This window comes from Argopecten irradians, chromosome 15 (genome assembly GCF_041381155.1).
Source record: "Argopecten irradians isolate NY chromosome 15, Ai_NY, whole genome shotgun sequence".
NCBI classification, from domain to species: Eukaryota; Metazoa; Mollusca; class Bivalvia; order Pectinida; family Pectinidae; genus Argopecten; species Argopecten irradians.
The window spans coordinates 20935435-20961576 of NC_091148.1; the positions used below are offsets into that span (position 1 = coordinate 20935435).

General features: G+C 38.6%; 1 pseudogene; it reads right to left on the bottom strand.

Moving 5' to 3' along the window:
* Window positions 1–1360: 1360 nt before the first annotated feature.
* On the bottom strand, window positions 1361–24553 carry LOC138308662 (uncharacterized; annotated as a pseudogene).
* Between the last annotated feature and the right edge of the window lie 1589 nt (window positions 24554–26142).

Below are 26142 nucleotides of genomic sequence, written 5' to 3' on the forward strand. Positions count from 1 at the left end.
TTACCCTGCGGTTTCTAAAGCCGCTTTGCAAAGGACTTAAAATATTGTTTGATTCCAGGAACCAAACTAATCTAGTATTTATCATACGTTCTAGAGTTTTACAAAAACAACTCGTCAATGAAATAGGACGATAGTTATTGGCATCAGTAGCATCTTTCCCGGGCATCGGAAGGGGTAAAATAGTAGATTCCTTCCAAAACTCGGGAATTGTGCCAGAAGAGTAAACTTGGTTAAATGTAGTTAAAAGACATTTTAGTGAAGAGTCTGGTAATTGTTTTAAAAACATATATGGAATTTCGTCTGGTCCAGCTGCTGAGTCATTTGATTTCTCAAGGGACTCGAGCAATTCTGGTATCTCGAAAGGCCTATTGTAACTTGCACTATTGGAGGATTTGAAATTAAGACGTCTCTTTTCCTTTTCTTTTTCAAATTTTTGATTTTTTTTTTAATGATTTTTGACGGATGAATTTTTAGCAAAATGTTTGGCAAAGGCGTCAGCTATTTCTGATGTTGAAGATAATAATAAATAATAATAATAAACTCTTCGATACGCCTACCTCTATCGTCAGTGCCTGGGGAGCCCCTGAGGCTATTATGACCGTTAAAGTTACCCATGATAATATATGGCACTGGTAGTTGTGATACGATGTCACTCAGTTCATCACAACTAAATGGAGTATTTGGAGGTAAATATATAGAACAGACTTATTTTTCGGTAAAAAGTTGTGCTTATAGCAACAGCTTGTAAGGTGATATTTAGCTGAATGTGTCTGTGAGGGACGTTTTTTACACCGCCACCGCCACACCACAAGATGCGCGGCCACCTGTTGTTGGAGTTTTTGTGTATAGTGTAAATTGTCTGATATTTATGGTGTCTTTCAGCATTATTTCTTGAAGGCAGAATATGGATGGGTTCTTTGATTGTATAAGATGTTTTAATTCTTCTATGTTCGCTTTAAATCCGCGTATGTTCCATTGTATGATAGTGTTTGTCTCTATGTTGCTCTCTGAGGATAGTTGATCGGACAAACAGGACTACTTGAAGTAGGTTGTTTGGTGGCGATTGTTGTCAACAAACTCGCTGTCGTCCGATAGAACATCATAGATATTCCGTCCAAGGATAATAATATTGTAATTTTATAAATATTTTGGTAAATTTTTGGTGCGGAATTCAACATGAGATGGCACCCCCTACGTAAAATTTAGCAAGATGGTAGAACTTAATTTCTTTTTATTCACGGGTATGCGATATGCCATTCTTCAAAATTAGTGACAGGTGACCAGACTTGAAATCTCCATTTAACCTTGACAGTGGCAAACGTAAACATATCGTATATAGGGACATCATTTGGTTCTGCGGTCATTTTACATCACTTAAATTGATGCCTTGCGAACGCTCAATAGAATTGCCTAGTTCATCCCAAGCCATATCGGTTTCCTTCATCGCATCTTGGATGTAACGAAATGTGAGATTAGGATAGTGGCATGTCCATCTAAGGAACATCTTCGAAGTCTGTGTTTCAACCCCTTGGGTTTTGGTTTCTTCCCCGATGTTTGAAATCTCTGCTGACGACAGACTTAGCTGAATAATGAACCGGCGAGATGACACTACGTCAAACGACAGTTGATCTAGTTCCTTCGAGGTTGGCCTCCTGTCTAAGAAGAATTCCAGTAAAACGAAGTATACAATTGTATTAAGAGTAACAGTTTTACAAAATACAGACTTCATCATTGTATCAAACTGGGGTATATATGATAATCATTTATGATATCTGAGGAATAATTAAATAAAATCCATGCGAATTTGAAATTGAATATTTCACTAAAATGTTTTGTAGTTGGCTGTGTGACATTTATATACTGTCATTGAATCCGTGTCTTTGAGGTACTGTACCAGTCTGTAAAATGCATGAAAACAATATAACTTAAAACAGTGATTCTATTACATTTGTTATTCATTAAAGGGACAATTCAGTCTAAGAGAACGTTAAAATTTGTACATGTATCGGAAAAAACAGTTCTAATGGTAATTAGATCAGTCGGTTTTACTGTAATATGCCTGAAAAGCCCACGGTGGCGACTTGTGTGTGAAATGTTCAAAATCGCTCGCTGTCCGCCATTACACACTGTGGTCAAACTTCTTGTATGCCGAACCCTGTCCCTTGCTCGTAGAGTAATGCAACTTTTGTCTAGAACTGCTTAAATTGCTCTGACAGTAGTGTGTTTACCTTGACTTGTCTCAATGGTTATGTTGTTCATTTGTTTAACGGGCGAGACTTTTGCTCGGGTAAAGGTACAGCGTCCATATTGTACCTGCTTAATCGTATTGATCAACGATTTGATATTTCAACGATATAAATTAAAATACTTAACAAAGTCGAGGAATTTATAAACGTTTTACGTTATATGTTTCATAAGAAATGTAGAACAATACATTTATGCTATATTTTGCTTCTTGGTTATGTAAAAGAATTAGCCTGAGTGAATTGTCTCTTTAAGATGTTTTGGTTTGTAGTATTTATCTTTACGATTTGCTATTTTTCCTTATAGAAAACTAATATGGTTTAGTTACCGATAAATGTTCTTAGCATCCAAGTACAATGAAGCTGATGTTAGACATATTCTTCCCGGTAAACGAGCATTACATATTTTAACTATTTAAATATTGTGTATACCTCTATTATACCCCAGACCAGTAGATCCGATCCTGTCAATTTGTGTTTCCCTCGGCAGTAGTCGCTTTTACAAGGCACCCCTCCCTGGGCGTGTATCACGCTGTATCTACTTGGGTGTCGTATGGATTCAGGTAAAAGTCGCAGTGCATCTTGTACGAATACTGGTAATGCTGTTGACAGCTCATTGCCAACGTCTCCTATAATAATCGTTCCAGAGTTTCCCTAGAATGACGTCCCGATCCTGGAGGAAGTTCTGATTGTGAAGGACTGAACACAGTGACCGCTTTGGTTGATCGTTCCCAGTGCATGAACAGTATCATGCTGCAAAGATTGTTAATCTCGAAACATCCAAATCCCCTGAAAAGGCAGATTGAAACTTGTGCAGCTGTTCAAGGTAGTGCAGATATTTTAAAAGTCCGCAAGATTACAGCAGACACTCTGTTAAACAACTCTTCTGGTACCAAGTCATTGGATATCAAACACATAGTTTTTGAGACAGCAAGTTGTTTCAGAGAGTAGGTGATCTCGTAGCTATTTGCATTTTTACAATACGGCCAAACTTCTCAATCAATGCAAGCAGATTATCTGAGTGACTCAGGAAAGCGTTGTTTTGTCTTTGGTTGAAAATCCCATTGATCAACTCGGGAGTCATCTCGACTTTAGTCTTATATTGTTATGATCGCGGGCCAAGGTCATATCGCCTTGCTTCAGAAAGAAATCATCCCCTGTTATAAGCAGAGAAAAGAAATCCACCAGGAACTGTGGATCATTGACTATGCAGTCAATCTCCCTAAAATAGATCTCCGACCTCGTACCTTGTAGATATTTAAAAAAAAAATCACAAGACACTCGAATATCTGCAGTATCATTATAGACATGATGATATCTCTATAATGTAACAACAGCCTCTATCATACTCAAAATGTGTCGTGACGGTCACTATTAAAGTAATCAATTGATTAGTTTACGTTTTGTCGATTTTATGTTTCCCTATTAATTAACATACCGATATTTTAATTTTTGTGTGAAACTGCATTTACATGTTTCAGTTTTGAATGTAAGATAAGGAGATTTGAAGTATTTACAGTATCTATACAAGATAAATAATATTTGTTATTCAAATAAAAAAGGCTAAGAAGATGATCTTTATGTACAGTGATAATTGTATTGATATTTTCCCATTGTTTCCAACAGGTACAGGAACTGACCCGCTCGATGACTAGATAAGGTCATGTCCATCCTAACCCTCGCTTTAGGTTCATTTTGTCTTCTAAAACTCAAATTACTTATCTCTGGATTCCCAGCCATGTGGGTATAAAGGGGAGTGAAAAGGCCGATAAAGCAGCTAAGACTGCTCTTCTTCTAGCACAAGCAGATTTGAAACTACCTTACACTGATATCAAACCTTCAATTCAGTCGGCCATTAAACACCATTGGCAACAAAGGTGGTGTACCGAGAAAAACAATAAACTGTTTGAAATACAACTTACACATAAAGCTGACAATGCAAGTTAAAAAGTATACAATTGAAAATAATTTTTTTTTCAATTTTCTTTTCAAAATTCGTTTCTGAGACAACCCCTCGCGTTTCTAAGGACGGGCAGTCGCCATTTTGTTTTAGCTCTGCTTGGATACAACACCAGGTACCGACCCCTATATAAAGCGCGTGAACCACACACACGTGCAATCAGTCGAACGCTTGCTGTTCAAGGTGTAACAACTAACACCTGACCGGCTCTAGATCTACTGTACTATATACCCAAGAGGTAATAATAATAAAATGGTTAGTTCTTTCAATGTTTTCTCAAATAATTTTGTTTGTTTGTTTGATTTATTAACGTCCTATTAACAGCTATGGTCATGGTCCCATGTATGCGGTGTGTTGCGTGTATGTTGTGCGAGGTGAGTGTACTGGGAGACTGCGGTATGTTCGTGTTGTGTCTTCTTGTATAGTGGAACTGTTGCCCTTTTTATAGTGCTATATCACTGAAGCATGCCGCCGAAGACACCAAGCAACACACCCCACCCGGTCACATTATACTGACAACGGGCGAACCAGTCGTCCCACTCCTTTTTTGCTGAGCGCTAGGCAGGAGCAGAAACTACCACTTTTATAGACTTTGGTGTGTCTCGGCCAGGGGACAGAACCCAGAGCCTTCCTCACAGGGGCGAACGCTCAACTCAAGGCCAAAAGTGAGGCGGTGCCAAGGGAGGCATTGGGAAAGATAAAGTCAGTTAGGAAGAATAGAAAAGATAAGATCCTAAATTTAGTCGCCTTTTACGATCATGCAATAGGGGCAGCAGGTACAATTCTAACGCCCTACCTGCAGGGCCATTTCTCAAATAAAGTTTCCAAGAACCATTTCTCAAATAAAGTTTCCAAGAACCATATAAAGATCTATATAGTTAAATTAAAAGTAATGGATGAATTTATACCTTCTTTCCACGTGCGAGATCCATTTTCATTATATCGTAAATAAACACGGAAATTCTAATATGTTGTAACATTGTCAAACTAAAAATAAACACTGCACTCACCTGACAAGGTTTCATTGAAGTGATATTGTCCGCTAGATCCCAAAATATGTCACATACGAGCTAATAAAACACTTCAATATACATTTCATGTATATATTACACTCACATGTACACGTGTGTACCTTTGGTAGTTTATATATGGAAGCGTCACTTGTTCGGGACAGGTGGTTCACGTGGCAAGTGGCCATGGTTTGTTTGTTTGATTTATTAACGTCCTATTAACAGCTATGGTCATGTAAGGACGGCCTCCCATGTATGCGGTGTGTTGCGTGTATGTTGTGCGAGGTGAGTGTACTGGGAGACTGCGGTATGTTCGTGTTGTGTCTTCTTGTATAGTGGAACTGTTGCCCTTTTTATAGTGCTATATCACTGAAGCATGCCGCCGAAGACACCAAGCAACACACCCCACCCGGTCACATTATACTGACAACGGGCGAACCAGTCGTCCCACTCCCTGTATGCTGAACGCTAAGCAGGAGCAGAAACTACCACTTTTTATAGACTTTGGTGTGTCTCGGCCAGGGGACAGAACCCAGAGCCTTCCTCACATGGGCGAACGCTCAACTCAAGGCCAAAAGTGAGGCGGTGCCAAGGGAGGCATTAGGAAGGATAAAGTCGAGTTAAGAAGAAGAGAAAAAGATAAGTTTCCTAAATTTAGTCGCCTTTTACGATCATGCAATAGGTGGGCCGCAGGGTACAATTCTAACGCCCCTACCTGCCAGGGCCAAAGTGGGCCGATGGCCAGTCCGAGTACATCGGGTACGATAGTATACGTGGAGATATTGGGGACGGATTATTATCAGGATTTATATGCATTTGTGTGGAAAGTTAATTTGTTGAAACATCTAAATGACAGCTTAGAAGAGTTGTCATGTTTGCTTGCTAAATCAAGCCCTACACTTATTTACAGGTAAGGGGTTTTGTTTATGTATTAGTAGGCGATACACAGTGGTTAACCTCTAGGTGTATATGTACATGACTGAGCGCACGTGTGTCGATTCACGCACTTTATCCAAGCAGAGTTCAAACAAAATGGCGTCTGCCCGTCCTTAGAAACGCAATGGGCTGTCTCAGAAACAAATTTTGAAAAAAACCTTTAATATTTTTTTTTTAATCTCAAATGTACATTTTTTACTTGCATTGTCAGCTTTAATCCTAAACTTTCCAGTCGGAGAGACCGCAGAGAGGAAGTTTTCCTCTCTTGGCTCCGAATTGGACACACATATTTTACACATTCCTATCTATTGAGAGGGGAGGATCCTCCTACATGCCATGCATGTGATTTTCCTCTCACAGTGGATCATGTTTTATTGCATTGTATTGATTTTTAACACATACGAGATAAGTACTGTGGTGTCTACGACATGTAAACTTTGTTCCATGCCGTAAGACATAATCGTATTTTCAATTATCTCAAAGAGATCGGCATTTTAACAAAATTTGAACGTTTTCTCATCTCATCTTATATTCATATCAACGCAACACTCATCGTTTCGTCAACATTGTGCATGGGTTTTAGCCAAAACTATTTTATCCTATGTAACTCATTTTTATTAAATCAACATTTACAATTTAGTTTTAGTGTTTACTTGCCTTTTTATTATCCTGATCTGATCTTTTTAGATAGAGTCCATGTGTATATCCTAATACTAATGCCTGCCCTGTCGTTTGGCCCTAAATAAACTTAGTTGTCGATTGGCCGTAAAACTCAAACAAACAAACAAATTCCCCACTAACAAATACAACTTCCAATATATGTATATATTTACTTACAGCAATATCATTTCTTCCTTAGCATCATTTGAAAATGACACAGGGCATCCATTAACCCGAGACCACGGGTCATTGACGCAGCAAAATTTATTTTGACTCATGATCTTTGCATGCCGTGCGTCAATTTGACGCCTCCCATTTCAATCTGATTAAAATACAGATCCTTATTACCACTTCGTTTAATAAGAGGATCTGAGAAAATCCCATTAGGGGTCATGTCCAGATGACCTTTGGAAATAGCCAATCAAATTGCTACTTGCAAAAATTTGACAGTGAATTTCTGGGGACGAAATAGTTCGAAAAAGCTGTCAGACTTATTTTGGTTTACGTAAGCATCTCGCCCAAAGAACACAACAAAGCTAATTGTATATGTATACTGGGACGAATTATCGTTTTCTATTGATGTGACAAGTGTAGAAAATGTATCTTATATTAAGACCACGTGGTATAAAGGTCATCTGGACGTGACCCACTACGGGATATTGTCAGATCCTTTATTTAACGGAGTGGTTATAAGGATCTGTATTTTAGTCAGATTGACTATTTTACCCTGCAGGTAGGGCGTTAGAATTGTACCTGCTGCCCCTATTGCATGATCGTAAAAGGCTACTAAATTTAGGATCTTATCATTTTTCCTCCTTCTATCCTAAACTTGACCTTTATCTCTTCCTAATGCCGTCCCTTTGGTATCGGTCTCACTTTTTGTCATCGTGAGTTGTAGCGTGTCGGCTAGCCCTGTGAGGAAGGCCTCGGGGTTCTGTCCCCTGGCCGAGCACACAGCCAAAGACTATAAAAGAGCTAGTTTTCCTGCTCCTGCTTAGCGCTCAGCATCACAGGGAGTTGGGACGAACTTGGTTCGCCCCGGTTGTCAGTATAATGTAGACCAGGTGTGGTGAGTTGCTTTGGTTGTCCTTCGGCAGCAAGCTTCAGGTGATAGTAGCCACTATAAAAAGGGCAATAGATTCCACTATGTAATAACAAGAAGAACACAAACGACATGAATATACCGCTGTCTTCCCAAAACACACGCACCTCGCACAACATCCATCGCAACCCCCATACTGATTACAAGGAGGCCGTCCTTACATGACCATAGCTGTTAATAGGACGTTAATAAATCAAACAAACAAACAAACTACCAGCTATGGTCATGTAAGGACGGCCTCCATGTATGCGTGTGTGTTGCATGTATGTTGTGCGAGGGGCGTATTTGGGAGACTGCGGTATAGTCATGTTGTGTCTTCTTGTATAGTGGAACTGTTGCCCTTTTTATAGTGCTATATCACTGAAGCATGCTGCCGAAGACACCAAGCAACACACCCCACCCGGTCACATTATACTGACAACGGGCGAACCAGTCGTCCACTCCCTGTATGCTGAGCGCTAAGCAGGAGAAGAAACTACCACTTTAATAGACTTTGGTATGTCTCGGCCAGGGGACAGAACCCAAAGCCTTCCTCACAGGGGCGAACGCTCAACTCAAGGCCAAAAGTGAGGCGCGTGCCAAGGGAGGCATTAGGAAGGATAAAGTTAGTTTGGAAGAAAGAAATGATTCTCAAGATTGTAATTAAATCTATTTGTTGCACAGCATTAAGAAGAACAAAAAAAAAAAAAAAAAAAAAACCAGAAAGACAAATTTGAACTCAAATCCTGAAGAGCATTAGGATACTACCAATTTATTTGAGACAATGTAGTTTTAAATCATATTTACCTTATACTTTGTTGCAATATACCTTGACAGGATGCCTGGTTTTGGCACTGCATATGAATGTCCTGTGGTGAAATATTCAATGCAATAATTATCCAAATAAACTTTATAAAAAACGTGAATTTTAGTAGTTGTAGATTAAATTTGATATTTTTAGAACTAATTGGTGTAAGGCAAAATAAACTTTATAAAAAAAACGTGAATTTTAGTAGTTGTAGATTAAATTTGATATTTTTAGAAATTTGAATTCAAGGAATACCAGTAAAAAAAACTTAAAATAACAAAAATCTGAGAAGCAACACATTGTCCTCAACAGGTAGTAATAGTTCATTTTCAGAGGGGATGATGCAGAACTAAGTCAGTGTTACATGATTTCTCCACTGTGCTGGCAATATGTATGCATCAGATTTATTACATACATGGAATTTTTGTGTATGATCAACAATCTATTATCTGAAAAGAAATAAAGAAATGAACACGGTATTGTCATGATTTACAATAAGAGCAATGTATAAGCATGCTTAAAAAAAGGTCTCCATGAAAGCTGGGTCCCACGTCCCGAGACTGTGTGCATTGGTCTCTTGCGGATGCACACCACTTTTGGGGGTTGTGTGTCGGTGCTGCGTCCCGCGTGATATAAGCGTAGCTGAGAGGCTTTCACAGTAGCATCCAATTTGAGCAAAAACCTGTTTGCCGTGGGTTTGCATCTCGTTATCCGGGGATAGAAGGTCCTGGTGGTGGCATTGAAACAGGTTTTGATCTTTTTTCTTCCTTTTTTTACTCGCTACACACTACCTTACGGCTTCAGACTCCGTGTTTAGACGAGAGGTAATATTGACCTTGTATTATCAATCGCCTGGTCATGCCCGTGCCCCTTGGTATTTCAGTAGATTTCACAAAGAAGGCCGGAGGCTTTAGGTCAATCGTGAGTCTAATTTGGATTTTGTCTTTATTCTGATCACGAGTCTTGTGGGTTTACTAAGTCTTGCGAGCGTGCTGTCCGCCAACCTTGATTTTGGAATTTTGTTCGTTCACGAAACATATCCTTCACGTAGTATACTATCTGTGGTAACCCTTGGCACTTTGGACACTGGATATTCCATCATAGTCATCGTGAGTGTCCCCCTGTTGGGCTCTGGGGTGGGTGGGGGCACAGCTAGCGAATAGTATAAACTCTTAAAGATGGCTTCCCAAAACAAACAAAATGATCTACATCCAAAATCTCCCCAAAAGGAATCAACCACAAATCAACAAACAAAAAGCGGTACAACAAACATATTCCCACAGTTTCTGGTCATGTCCTCTACACAGGCAAGACCACTGCAGGTTTATCACCCTTAATATTGCGAAAGGGCATCAAAGGCATTGCCGGCGATGTCAAATCTGTTAAGCCTTTGGGATCGGGTGATCTCCTAATAGAGGTTTTCCGCAAGCAACAAGCGGAGAACCTCCTTGGAACCACCAGTTTTGCCTGCCTCACTGTGTGTGTAAAACCACACTCATCATTGAATTGCAGCAAGGGGGTAATCAGGTGCCCAGCCTTGTGCAATGACAATGAGGCCGACATACTGTCATACTTCCAAGAGGAGTGCATTCCGGTCACGTACGTGAAGAGAATCATGACCATGAAATTTTAATCAATTTGACCGTTTGGTCCTGCCCCTCTGGTCCCCCAGGGGGTCATCGAGGACGGATATGGATGTTAAAATGCTATATCTTAGGCTAATAATTCTAATCAAGTTTGACTAATTTCCTACGGACATTGGGCAAATAATGTTCACAAATATGTTTTTCCTATATAAACTAAAGTAAACTTGACCCCTCCCCAGGGGGTAACGTAAGACCCCAAGGTCATATAATTCACAGTTTTTATAAAATACCTGAACAACAGGTGGCCGCGCATCAGGTGGTGTGGCGGTGGCGGTGCATAAAAACGTCCCTCACAGACACATTCAGCTAAATACCACCTTACAAGCTGTTGCTATAAGCGCAACTCTTCACCGAAAAATAACAGTCTGTTCTATATATTTACCTCCAAATTCTCCATTTAGTTGTGATGAACTGAGTAACATCGTATCACAACTACCAGTGCCATATATTATCATGGGTGACTTTAACGGTCATAAAAGCCTCTGGGGATCCCCAGGCACTGACGATAGAGGTAGACGTATCGAAGAGTTTATCGATAAAAACAGCTTATGTCTTTATAACACCAATGCCCCAACATATTTACACTCTGCCTCTGGCTCGCTTACCCACATTGATCTATCGTTATGCCATCCATCAATTCTTCTGGATTATGATTGGAGGGTCAACGATGATCTTTGTGGAAGCGATCACTTTCCAATTATATTAAAAAATATAGGGTCACCAAAACTTGAGGAGCCTATTCCTCGTTGGAATTTACATAAGGCGGATTGGGCTCAGTTTAAAACCTTATGCGCCGAGGAGCTCATCGAGGATATTTTTTTGAACCTCGATGACCCCATTAAAATTTTCACAGAAGCGCTCACTTCTATCGCTATAAAAACCATACCAAAATCCGTGCCAAAACCTACTAAGTTCCTTCTGTCAAATGATTCATTTATCAATAGATCTGGTAGAAATGCAGCTCTGAGGCGGTACTTGGCTTCGCCAACTGTCTCAAACTATAACAATTTTAAAATATGGAGAGCTAAAGCTCGAAGGTCTATTAAGTCCGACAAGAAAAGTACTTGGAAAGAGTACGTCTCAAAAATTAATTCCAATACATCTTCGAAGAAAGTTTGGGAAATGATTGGTAAAATCAGTGGGAAAAGAAAAGCAACACCATCCTCCCACCTCATTAACAAAAATAAAATATTTTCTTCAAAATCCGAAATAGCTGACGCCTTTGCCAAAAATTTTGCTAAACATTCATCCGTCAAAAATCATTCCAAAAAATTTCAAAAAGAAAAGGAAAAGAGACGTCTTAATTTTAAATCCTCCAATAGTGAAAGTTACAATAGGCCTTTCGAGATACCAGAATTGCTCGAGTCCCTTGAGAAATCAAAGGACTCGGCAGCTGGACCAGACGAAATTCCATATATGTTTTTAAAACAATAACCAGACTCTTCACTAAAATGTCTTTTAACTATATTTAATCAAGTTTACTCTTCTGGCAAAATTCCCGAGTCTTGGAAGGAATCTACTATTATACCCCTTCCGAAGCCCGGGAAAGATGCTACTGATGCCAATAACTATCGTCCTATTTCATTGACGAGTTGTATTTGTAAAACTCTAGAACGTATGATAAATACTAGATTAGTTTGGTTCCTGGAATCAAACAATAGCTTGGTTCCTGGAATCAAACAATATTTTAAGTCCTTTGCAAAGCGGCTTTAGAAACCGCAGGGGAACGGTAGACCACTTAGTTAGACTAGAAACATTTATACGAGAAGCATTTGCCAAGAAAGAACTTGTGGCCGTATTCTTTGACCTTGAAAAGGCATACGACACAACTTGGCAATTTGGAATCATGAACGATCTCCATGATATCGGTATACGTGGTAATTTGCCAAAGTTTATTTCAAATTTTATATCTGACAGGCATTTCAAAGTTCGAACGGGTTCAACTTATTCAGAAACAGAAACACAGGAGATGGGCGTCCCTCAGGGTGGTATCCTGTCCGTCACACTTTTTGGATTAAAAATTAACAGCATAACTAAATGTCTTGGCCAATTTACGGAAGGGTCTCTATTTGTGGATGATTTCTTGATCCGTTACAAATCAAGAAACATGCACACTATAGAACGATAACTACAACAATGTTTAGGCAAATTACCAAATTGGGCTGACGAAAATGGCTTTAGATTTTCAAGATCAAAAACTGTCTGTATGCACTTCTGTCAAAAACGAAAACCACACAATGATCCTGACCTCACACTCAATGGAATTAAAATTCCAGTAGTTGAACAAACTAAATTTCTTGGACTAATTCGAAACTGTCCTTTGTTCCACATATCAAACATCTGAAGGATAAGTGCTCGAAGGCGCTGAACATTCTACGAGTTCTTTCCCATTCTGATTGGGGTGCAGACCGTGAAATGCTTCTACGTATCTATCGGGCACTTATTAGATCAAAACTTGACGACGGCTCTATTGTCTATGGATCGGCTCGCAGCTCCTATCTACAGACGCTTGACTCTATACAGAATCAGGGACTGCGTCTCGCACTTGGAGCTTTTCGAACAACACCTGTGAAGAGTCTCCATGTGGAAGCTAATGAGCTATCTCTAGACGATCGACGAAAGAAATTATCCTTACAGTATGCTGCTCAACTGAAATCCGATCCCAAAAACCCCGCATTCGATCTTGTATTTAATCCACAACACCAGGACATATTCAGACAAAATCAAAAGCTCATCCCAACATTTGGCATAAGAATTTCAGAGTTTTTGCAGGAACTAAATATAAATTTCGACACCATTGACGAGTACACCGTATCGGATGTACCACCATGGCTCATTCAAACACCTGATATCAATTTATCTCTACATGAGAGGGCAAAATCCAGTGCATTACCCGAAGAACACAAATCCTCCTTTCGGGAGTGCATTAGGGCTTTCCCTGATCATGTTAAGATTTACACTGACGGCTCAAAAGATGGTGATAAAGTTGCGGCAGCATGCTGTACATCTAATCACTGTTCCTCTATCCGACTTCAAGATGTTGCATCCATTTTCTCTGCAGAATCTTGTGCTATCGGTCTGGCTCTTGACCACATCGAAGAACACCGCATTGAAAAGGCAATCATCTGTTCAGACTCTCTTTCGGTTCTTCAGGCTTTGAAATCAAGAAACCCTCTAATTCAAAATCTTTTAATCCGAACCTTTCGATTATCTTCTAAAACTCAAATTACTTATCTCTGGATTCCCAGTCACGTGGGTATAAAGGGGAATGAACAGGCTGATGAAGCAGCTAAGACTGCTCTTCGCCTAGCACAAACAGATTTGAAACTACCATACACCGACATCAAACCTTCAATTCAGTCAGCCATCAAATACCATTGGCAACAAAGGTGGTCTACCGAAACAAACAATAAACTGTTTAAAATTCAACCTACACTTAATCCTAAACTGTCCAGTCGGAGAGGCCGCAGAGAGGAAGTTGTTCTCTCTCGGCTCCGAACTGGACACACATATTTTACACATTCCTATCTATTGAGAGGGGAGGATCCTCCCATATGCCATGCATGTGATTCTCCTCTCACAGTGGAACATATTTTAGTGCACTGTATTGATTTTAAGCACATACGAGATAAGTACTACGATGTCTCCGACATGTACACTTTGTTTCATGCCGTGAGACATGGTCGTATTTTTAATTATCTCAAAGAAATCGATATTTTAAACAAAATATAAACGTTTTCTCATCATATCATCGTATCAACTCAACATTTCATCGTTTCGTCAACTTTGTGCATGAGTTTTCTCATGTGTTTTAGCCAAAACTATTTTATCCGATGCAAACCTTTTTTTTTATCAAATAAACGTTTACGGTCTGTGTTTTAGTCCTTGCCTGCCTTTTCTTACCCTGATCTTTTATCCTGATATCAATGCATGACTCGTAGTTTGGCCCTAAATGACCTTAGTTGTCGATGGGCCGTAAAACTTAAATAAACAAATAAACAACTTGGCCATTCGACAACCATGTCCATACCATACTGTGCCTGCTATTGCCATGTTCCTCACTTTTTTAATTTCCTCTAGGTTTGTTTGTTTGTTTGATTTATTAACGTCCTATTAACAGCTATGGTCATGTAAGGACGGCCTCCCTCTAGGTCATGAGGGTACACAAAAACTGATGATGCTGGTACCAGCTCTACCATCTAAAATTAACCATAGCATGCATCAGATATAAACTGCAATACATCAACTGGTGCTCTGACAGTCGTTGGGATAATAGAAATAATTTGTTTGTTTGATTAATTAACGTCCTACTATTTGGCCCTGCAGGTAGGGCGTTAGAATTGTACCTGCTGCCCCTATTGCATGATCGTAAAAGGCGACTAAATTTAGGCTCTTAACTTTTCTCTTCTTCCTAACTGACTTTATCTTTCCTAATGCCTCCCTTGGCACCGCCTCACTTTTGGCCTTGATTTGAGCGTTCGCCCCTGTGAGGAAGGCTCTGGGTTCTGTCCCCTGGCCGAGACACACCAAAGTCTATAAAAGTGGTAGTTTCTGCTCCTGCTTAGCGTTCAGCATACAGGGAGTGGGACGACTTGCTCGCCCGTTGTCAGTATAATATGACCTGTTGGGGTGTGTTGCTTGGTGTCTTCGGCAGCATGCTTCAGTGATATAGCACTATAAAAAGGGCAACAGTTCCACTTTACAAGAAGACACAACACGAACATACCGCAGTCTCACAAAACACGCACCTCGCACAACATACACGTAAAACACCGCATACATGGGAGGTAGTCCTTACATGACCATAGCTGTTAATAGGACGTTAATTAAACAAACAAACAAAGCAAACAAGTGCACCTCAACCAGGGGTATATCATCCTCAACCAGGAGGGACAGCTCCACCCAGTTGGTGCACCTGTACATGATGCAGAGAAATGCCCACAAAGCCCGAAAAGCTTTGTTGTGGAGGCTGTCCTGAGCACTGCACATCACAATTGGCAGTAGGTATTTGTAGATCATTTGAAATTATATTTTATATAATGTTTACTCTATTTGTTGTATTTCTATGTATCTAAAAATTATTTGTCCGGAATAGTACATGTGTTGATCAGCATAAGTAGACTATCAGTCGTTTATGACAGGTTTTATGCTAGCAACAATTGCTTTCTTTCATTGTAAATAAGTTGAAAGAAATAATTTGATCTTGTGATCATTATTCATTTCTGTGTGACGTTGGAATAATATCACGTTTATGTATTACTGGTTATAACTGTTAGGCATGAATCATTTGGTTTTATTTCATTACTTTTTGTCTTCAGGTACATATGTATACAGGTGTTGCGAGATCCCAAAACATTATGGGTAAAGAACAATTTAACATTGATAAGTCCCACCTTCCTATGATTGTTGTCATTTTTTTATGTAAACGTTGTGACATCATAATCATCAGTCGAAAGGTGCGACGAATCGATTGTTAATTGTACACTACTTTATTTGTGTCAATTTGGGAACCCGAAACACCTGTATTACATCAAAATGCGGTCTTGATTTTGGACGAGACCGTATTAGCCCTAGCTCGGCTTTACAGAAACGATGTCCTTGCTGTTGATGAACTGAATTATTACAATAAAGCAAATCGTCATGCTGCCTACAGGCAGTTCATCCTTTGGCAGCATGGAAGGCTCGGCGTTGGAATTCGCAGAGTGATTCCAAGCTGTTGTGTATAGAGAATTAGAGATAAATACTCTGACCAGTTTGGACAATATACTGGATACATTCTTTCATGTTTGGAATAAATTCTTAGACAATATCAATGTTGTAGGTAATGTGTTAGACTGAATAATCATCAGGCACTGATATTTTAAACGAAAAATGGGGCATTTATGGAATCAAAGAACTATACTTTCATCAAATTATTGTTTAAATTTGGTTACATTCCATGCAGAACTCTATGACTAGTAGCGATTTAAAGAATTTACCTCTATTTCCCTTATTGGGCCCCACCTCTCCTACCCCCGGGGGATCAGAGCCAAAATTTATACAAGTTCTGTTCCCCTTCCCCCAAGGATGTTTGTGGCCAAATTTGGTTACAATTCATGCAGAACTCTATGAGAAGAAGTGATTTAAAGGATTTACCTCTATTTCCCCTATTGGGCCCCGCCCCTCCTACCTCCAGGGGATCAGAGCCAAAATTTATACAAGTTCTGTTCCTCTTCCCCCAAGGATGTTTCTGGCCAAATTTAGTTACAATCCATGCAGAACTCTACGACTAGTAGCAATTTATAGGATTTACCTCTCTTTCCCCTATTTGGCCCCACCCCTCCAGCCCCCGGGGGGGCCAGAGCCAAAATTTATACAAGTTCTGTTCCCTTCCCCCACGGATGTTTGTGGCCAAATTTGGTTACAATCCATGTAGAACTCTATGACAAGTAGCAATTTAAAGGATTTACCTCTATTTCCCCCATTGGGCCCCGCCCCTCCTGCCCCCGGGGGTCAGAGCCAAAATTTATACAAGTTCTGTTCCCCTTCCCCCAAGGATGTTTGAGGCCAAATTTTGTTACATTCCATTCAGAACTCTATGACAAGTAGCGATTTAAAGGATTTACCTCTATTTCCCCTATTGGGCCCTGCCCCCCCTGCCCCCGGGGGGTCAGAGCCAAAATTTATACAAGTTCTGTTCCAATTCCCCCAAGGATGTGTGTGGCCAAATTTGGTTATAATCCATGCAGAACTCTATGACAAGTAGCGATTTAAAGGATTTACCTCTATTACCCTATTGGGCCCCGCCCCTCCTGCCCCTTGGGGACCAGAGCCAAAAGTTATACAAGTTCTGTTCCCCCTCACCCAAGGATGTTTGTGGTCAAATTTGGTTACAATCCATGCAGAACTCTAGGACAAATAGCGATTCATAGGATTTACCTCTATTTCCCCTATTGGGCCCCGCCCCTCCTGCCCCGGGGGGACAGAGCCAAAATTTATACAAGTTCTGTTTCCCCTCCCCCAAGGATGTTTGTGGCCAAATTTGGTTACAATCCATGCAGAACTCTATGACTAGTAGCGATTTAAAGGAAATGTTGACGGACGGACGAGGGACGCCACGCCCGCCATGACATAAGCTCACCGGCCCTACGGGCCAGGTGTGCTAAAATGGAAAAGAAAAAATGAAGGTTTCAATAAACTATCTTTTTAGGGATGGCGTGGTAGTGGGGGAAGATATTCTTACTGTTATTATTTTCTTGCCCAGGTTCTTTGCAGCATGTCAGATGTCATGGGAATGTTTGATTTCCTTGTGGTCTTTCTCTATAACACATTATTATATGAATTAGTTTTCTCTCAGACTTATCTCATCCGCCTAAATATGAAAATGGTTTTGACAAAATATCTGAAAGCTGAGATACAAAAGTATAATTCTGATCAAAACTAGAACTATAAGTCGTTGGTTGACTAATACCCCCACTTCCTCTTATTACAGGTGTCTGACTAGTTCTTGACAAATTTTCAAACCTGTGTATAATGGCCTGGTTACCATGGCAACTAAAATTTTGAATATAGAAAACCTGCATGCCCACCCCACAAAATCCAAAACAATATTGCCAAATTTCATTGAAATCGATCCAGTAGTTTTGTAATAAAAGGAGTTATTCTAAATATTTTGAAACCTGTGTATAGTGACCTGGTTACCATGGCAACTAAAATTTTGGAATACACAACAAAACCGTCAAAATCATTCATATCAGAATTATAATGGATTACTTTCATTCACACAACTTACTCATCATGGCTCCAATTTGGAGATGTGCATCAGTCACAAGTTCACAGACATCATTTTCTTCACTTTTAAAGTGTTCAGGGATCCTCTTAAAACCGCTAGTTCTAAATTTTGTGCTTTTCTCTTCAGTTTCTTCTTTTGTCCAATATGACGATGGACAGTTTTTTTGTGTGTCATTTTCCCATTACTGTTGTATGAGCAGTACTGTGCCACAGTGTCCGGGCTGTCCATGTCGTCCATCTACTTGCACAACACAAAAACTCATAACCCTCACCTTTGACTTTGTAAGGAAGGCTGTGTTCTGTCATCTGGCCTAGATTAATCTATATAAAATAGAAGTGTTCAGTTTCCTGAGTGCTTAAATGGATGTAGGATGACTTGTTTGCCCCTTTTCTGTAAAATGCTCCACGTAAGGTTTTGCTGTTTCAGTGTATTTAGCAACATGCTTAACTGAACTACAACATTTTACTATTGCTTCTCATACAAAAAAGAAATATAATAATAGATTGCTTACCCAATATAACCGGTTCTTTGTCCTTGAATCCCTTCTAGCACTTCTTTCTGTTTATCTGTCCAAAACTGATCAATTTGTGGTACCAAGTATCTAGACTGCATCCTTTCAAATGATGAAGCACTTAGGAAGTGTGTGTAAGTTGCAAAACTTTGCGAATAAAGGACATCTTGCTGATGTTGTTGCCTGATTGCTAATATAGCTGTTTTGCACATAGCAGATCAACTCCATTTAGCCCTCTGTTCAAGACAGGTTGGGAGCACCATCGAAATATGGTGTGACCAGATGAGCATGCCTGAAGAAAAATCAAAGAAATCAATCAGCACAATATTCAAAATCAGATGATCAGTTTTAAATATGGAAAAAAAACACCTCACAAGTGTTAATGCAAAATAATTCCACCAGTGCATATATTATCTCCATGTTCATGCAATAGGTAGGATTTGATTGGCTGGCATACAATTAACAAGGTTACATGTCAATTAGGTAGTATGTAAGAGGTCACTATAATAATTCTATTGGACAAAAAATAATGCAAGTAAAGGGGATAGTAAAGGGGATGTATGTGAAAGTTTTCAGATTAGTTTGATAATGAAATAACATACCCATGTGAGATATAATGCAGGACCCAGTTGAACTTGTTTCGGATGGTGGCTTCCTCCTTGCATCCCTTTAACCTGGCAAGACAGACTGATTTTAGTTTTTAGCCGACAAAAGCAACAGGCTCCAAGAAAGCTATGCAACTTTGGTCCTGTGTCAGCTTTTGGTGATCATTTTCATGAAGAATTCTTTCAATCCCTGTGCACCAACAATGTCTTCCTGATCCTCACCTGGGTTCGTCATCAATCTCTTCCTCCAAAGTATCAAATTACAAATACTATTTACATCAATATGTCATTTATGTAATGCTGTCATTTTATTGTCTAATTTCACACAAGGTCCAATATCAAAATTATCATAATAACAAAATTTTCTTGACCCATAACTACTAAGTGATTGTTAAAAAGAAACTTAATTTGAAGGACAGACAATACACTAAACAAGTTTAAGCCCATAATTCCCTTCCTGTGTAATTGATTATATTGGGAACTAATACACCATACATATAATTTTTAAGTACAGTATGTCTATCTTAAGTAACAAGTTCTATTCATTTTACATGAGGAACATACTTACCCTATTGTAAACATTTGAAACTTTGTTCACTAATCATAATTTCATCAATGTCTTCATCCCGATTTTCTTCACTAACTTCTACTGGTAAGGCTGAAATGAATATTATTATTTATTAGATTTGCTCTGATTTTCAACTTTTTTCGTTTGTCTAATATATGGTCACATGACATTCAATATATAGCATATTTTGACTCTGCGATTTCCATATTTTTAGAAGCACAGCGTCAATATTTTTTGTGGAGCCCTTCTTAGACACAACACTTTTCTTATCATAAATATGCATACATAATAAGAGATTGTTTTTGGCATAAACAACATATCTACCATAAGAAATAAGGACATTTAATTTTGTTTCATTCCATATGGTGTTACATCGCCCTTGTAGAATTTTGAATAATGCCCTCGGTCATTCTTTATTCCACTCGGGCGATATTACACCATATGAACCTCAACAAAGGTCCATTTATAATTGATATACATGTCATTAAAACAAGTATTTGCACTTACCAAGCATTGACTTAATAAATATAAACTATCCCCAAATCTTTTCGCTACAAAGTGTTTGGTGTAAATCAGTAAAAAAAAGTCACTGGAGTCCAAACATTGATTACCTAAAGATAGCAATAGTCTTTACCTTCACCTAATTATCATAAACAAGAGGCCCAGATGGCCTGTATCGCTCACCTGGTTTGTAATGCCAAGTAATGTTCTAAATACAGGTTCATTGTTTCTTTTCTGAAGGAATTCGAATATTTACCTCTAATTCTCCTATTGGGCCCCATCCCTCCTGCCCCCGGGGGGTCAGAGCCAAAATTTATACAAGTTCTGTTCCCCTTCCCCTATGGATGTTTGTGGCTTATTTTGGTTACAATCCATGGAGAACTCTAGGACAAGTAGTGATTTATAGGATTTACCTATATTTCACCTATTGGGCACCGCCCCTCCTGCCCCCAGGGGGTCAGAGTCAAACTTTATACAAGTTCTGTTCCCCTTCCCCAAAGGACGTTTGTGGCCAAATTTGGTTACAATCCATGTAGAACTCTAGGACAAGTAGCGATTTATAGGATTTACCTATATTTCACCTATTGGGCACCGCCCCTCCTGCCCCCAGGGGGTCGGGTCAAACTTTATACAAGTTCTGTTCCCCTTCCCCCAAGGACGTTTGTGGCCAAATTTGGTTACAATTCATGTAGAACTCTATGACTAGTAGCGATTTAAAGGATTTACATCTATTTCCCCTATTGGGCCCCACCCCTCCTGCCCCAGGGGGTCAGAGTCAAAATTTATACAAGTACTGTTCCCCTTCCCCCAAGGATGTTTGTAGCCAAATTTGGTTACAATTCATGTAGAACTCTATGACTAGTAGCGATTTAAAGGATTTACCTCTATTTCCCCTATTGGGCCCCACCACTCCTGCCTCCGGGGGTCAGATCCAAAATTTAGACAAGTTCTGTTCCCCTTCCCCAAAGGATGTTTGTGGCCAAATTTGGTTAATTCCATTCAGAACTCTATGACTAGTAGCGATTTAGGGATTTACCTCTATTTCCCCTATTGGGCCCCGCCCCTCCTGCCCCTGGGGGATCAGAGCCAAAATTTATAAAATTTCTGTTCCCCTTCTCCCAAGGATGTTTGTGGCTAATTTTGGTTACAATCCATGCAGAACTCTAGAACAAGTAGCGATTTATAGGATTTACCTCTATTTCCCCTATTGGGCCCCGCCCCTCCTGCCCCTGGGGGATCAGAGCCAAAATTTATACAAGTTCTGTTCCCCTTCTCCCAAGGATGTTTCTGGCTAATTTTGGTTACAATTCATGCAGAACTCTAGAACAAGTAGCGATTTATAGGATTTACCTCTATTTCCCCTATTGGGCCCCGCCCCTCCTGCCCCTGGGGGATCAGAGCCAAAATTTATACAAGTTCTGTTTTCCCTTCTCCCAAGGATGTTTGTGGCTAATTTTGGTTACAATCCATGCAGAACTCTAGAACACAAGTAGCGATTTAAAGGATTTACCTCTATTTCCCCTATTGGGCCCTGCCCCTCCTGCCCCCGGGGGGTCAGAGCCAAAATTTATACAAGTTCTGTTCCCACTCCCCCAAGGATGTTTGTTGCCAAATTTGGTTACAATCCATGCAGAACTCTAGGACAAGTAGCGATTTATAGGAAATGTTGACGGACAGACGGACGGACGGACGACGGACGCCGCGCCATGACATAAGCTCACCGGCCCTAGCATAAATGGAGTAGGATGACTTGTTTGCCCCTTTTCTGTAAAATGCTCCACGTAAGGTTTGCTGTTCAGTGTATTTAGCAACATGCTTAACTCAACTACAACATTTACTATTCTTTCATAAAAAAATAATAATAGATTGCTTACCCAATATAACCGGTTCTTTGTCCTTGAATCCTTCTAACACTTATTTCTGTTTATCTGTCCAAAACAGATCAATTTGTGGTACCAAGTATCTAGACTGCATCCTTTCAAATGATGAAGCACTTAGGAAGTCTTAGTAGCAAAACTTTGCGAATAAAGACTGTTCAAGACAGGTTGGGAGCACCATCGAAATATGGTGTGACCAGATGAGCATGCCTGAAGGAAAATCAAAGAAATCTATCAGCACAATATTCAAAATCAGATGATCAGTTTTAAATATGGAAAAAAACACCTCACAAGTGTTAATGCAAAATAATTCCACCAGTGCATATATTATCTCCATGTTCATGCAATAGGTAGGATTTGATTGGCTGGCATACAATTAACAAGGTTACATGTCAATTAGGTAGTATTAAGAGGTCACTATAATAATTCTATTGGACAAAAAATAATGCAAGTAAAGGGGATAGTAAAGGGGATGTATGTGAAAGTTTTCAGATTAGTTTGATAATGAAATAACATACCCATGTGAGATATAATGCAGACCCAGTGAACTTGTTTCGGATGGTGGCTTCCTCCTTGCATCCCTTTACCTGGCAAGACAGACTGATTTTAGTTTTAGCCGACAAAAGCAAAGGCTCCAAGAAAGCTATGCAACTTTGGTCCTGTGTCAGCTTTTGGTGATCATTTTCATGAAGAATTCTTTCAATCCCTGTGCCAACAATGTCTTCCTGATCCTCACCTGGTTCGTCATCAATCTCTTCCTCCAAAGTATCAAATTACAAATACATTTACATCAATATGTCATTTATTATGCTGTCATTTTTGTCTAATTTCACACAAGGTCCAATATCAAAATTATCAAATAACAAAATTTTCTTGACCCATACTACTAAGTGATTGTAAAAGAAACTTAATTTGAAGGACAGACAATACACTAAACAAGTTTAAGCCCATAATCCCTTCTGTGTAATTGATATAATTGGGAACTAAACACCATACTTATAATTTTAAGTACAGTAAGTCATTTAAGTAACAAGTTCTATTCATTTACATGAAGAACATACTTACCCTATTGTAACATTGAAACTTTGTTCATAATCATAATTCATCAATGTCTTCATCCCGATTTTCTTCACTAACTTCTACTGTAAGGCTGAAATGAATATATTATATATGCTCTGATTTTCAACTTTTTTCGTTTGCTAATATATGGTCACATGACATTCAATATATAGCATATTGACTCTGCATTTCCATATTTTTAGAAGCACAGCGTCAATATTCTTTTGTGGAGCCATTCTTAGACCAACACTTTTCTTATCATAAATATGCACATAAGAGATTGTTTTTGGCATAAACAACATATCTACCATAAAAATAAGGACATTTAATTTTGATTCATTCCATATGGTGTTACATCGCCCTTGTAGAATTTTGAATAATGCCCTCGGTCATTCTTTATTCCACTCGGGCGATATTACACCATATGAACCTCAACAAAGGTCCATTTATAATTGATATACATGTCATTAAAACAAGTATTTGCACTTACCAAGCATTGACTTTAATAAATATAAACTATCCCCAAATCCTTTCGCTACAAAGTGTTTGGTGTAAATCAGTTAAAAAAAGTCACTGGAGTCCAAACATTGATTACCTAAAGATAGCAATAGTCTTTACCTTCACCTAATTATCATAAAAAATATAATGCATTCAAATTTTATTTTGATTCTTACAAAATAAGTGTGATTTGGAGGAAAGTTATGAAGATGGAAAATACCTTATATCTTACACCAGGTATACATTGTAAACGCAAATAACATCATGAATAAATTCTTACTCGAATGGGTCAAGGATGCTTTCTGATTTTTTCTGTTTCAATATGCGCCCTTGCCGATACCTACAATAAGGAAAACAAACCATAAGCACACTGCATTGGTATTCAGATGTACATGTACACACATATATATGTATATAAGCATTTTGACACAAGAATTATACTCATTCCAATGTATTTTCATGTAAAATATCAGATTTATACAATCGTATAAACAATTGAATATCAATGTGTAAAATATGATAACTACATACACTTTATGAAATAAAAAAAATAAATAAATAAAAACATGAGAACTTTTATAATAAACACTTCACATATAGTTTTTTTATTATATGTTACTGTGTGTATAGCTTTTCTGAAGCAATGATTACTTTTTATAACAAGTTACAACTATTAATGTGAAATATACTTTGAAAAAACTTGTGTTATAAATCTTTCAAAACTGAAAACAGAATCATAGATATGCAGTACCTTGAAGGTTCTACATCACTTGTTGATGAAGTTGATTCTTGATCTTTCAATTCTTCAATTCCTGACATTCCAGATTCACCTTTAAGACAAAAAGAAATCAAAGTACTGAAAGTACTAAATGGCTCGGTCTCGATGATAGGAGGAATATATTTCTAAGGTCAATACTACTGTAGTTTTGTACAATAAGAAATAAATTTGGCTGGTGTTCCTTCCAGTTTGGACTATTGAGAATTCCTTGGACACCAAGGTGTAAAATAAGAGACGCACATTAAAATCTTGGAAGCCCATTCTAATCTTTCCTATGATGTTATATGTCAAATGATTTTATAACACCTTTAGCATTTTCCTTGTTAATTTGATGTTAATGAAAATATCCATTCTTAATGACTATTGTCATCAAGTTCCTGGGACCACAGTATCAGTTAACAAGTATTGTTTTGCAGCAGAGAAAGACAAGGGGCATACTTTTCTATGCCAAAATGTCTTAAATATAGAATATGTCTGTCCTCTAGAAGACTTATCAATATCACCATGTGATTTTTGAATAAATTGGTCAATTGGTCTACTCTTAACAAGTTTTGTAATTATTCTTTTGTAAAACAGCAAGTTGATTGATATACATTGTATCCGAACTTCAATTCAAACCGGATAACTTGTTAGCTCACCATAGACCATGAAATTGTTTGTACACTTTCTTAACTTCAGGATCGTTTTACAAAATTACAAATTAATTTTTTCACCTTTTTTTTAACACTTTTTATTTCCAAATCCCCATACCTCTGATGAGTATAATAAAACTGTCATTACAAGTGAATCAAATATTTTCAGTTTAAGATGAACAGGAAGAGATACATTCCTTTATTTCTTATAAACAGCAAACACCGATTTAATTGTTTGTTCAGCAGGTTTTTTCCCTTTCTTTAAAAACGCTACCATTAACATTATTTTCTGTACCTAGATATGTAAACAATTCTTATAAATCTAATTCTGTATTCCATAACATCAACTGGTGTTGTTGTACCGATTTACGTCTTGAGAATATCACAATTTTTATCTTTCTGATATATAGTTCTGATTTCCATGTTATGCAAAATTGTTAAAATTCATGTAACACTTGTTGTCGACCATCAGATATTTCTGATATCATAACAGTGTTATTGGCAAATAATATGATAAAAAGTTTGGGATACATTCCAATATCATATACCTTAACAAGAGGCCCAAAGGGCCTTAACGGTCATCTGACTACCTTGGCAATAGTAAAATTAATCGTATATGGTGTCACTTTGTCAGGACCATGTCAGGATTATTTTCAATTTCTTTCAACCAATTTTATTTCAAACAAGAGGCCCAAGGGCCTTAATATATAGGAAATTAATTGAATATAGTGTCATGGTAGCCATCTTCGATTTGGGATCAACCAAAGATGTAACAATACTTTGTCGGAACCATGTTAGGATCATTTCATGCAAGTTTCTGCCAATTCCCACTGGTAGAACTTGAGAAGAAGTTCAAAATGTGTTTTCAAGATGGCGGCTGTGGTGGCCATCTTGAATTTCGGATCAACCCGAAAAATAACAACACTTTGTCAGGACCATGTGAGGATCAATTCATGCAAGTTTCAGCCAAATCGCACCGGTAGAACTTGAGAAGTTCA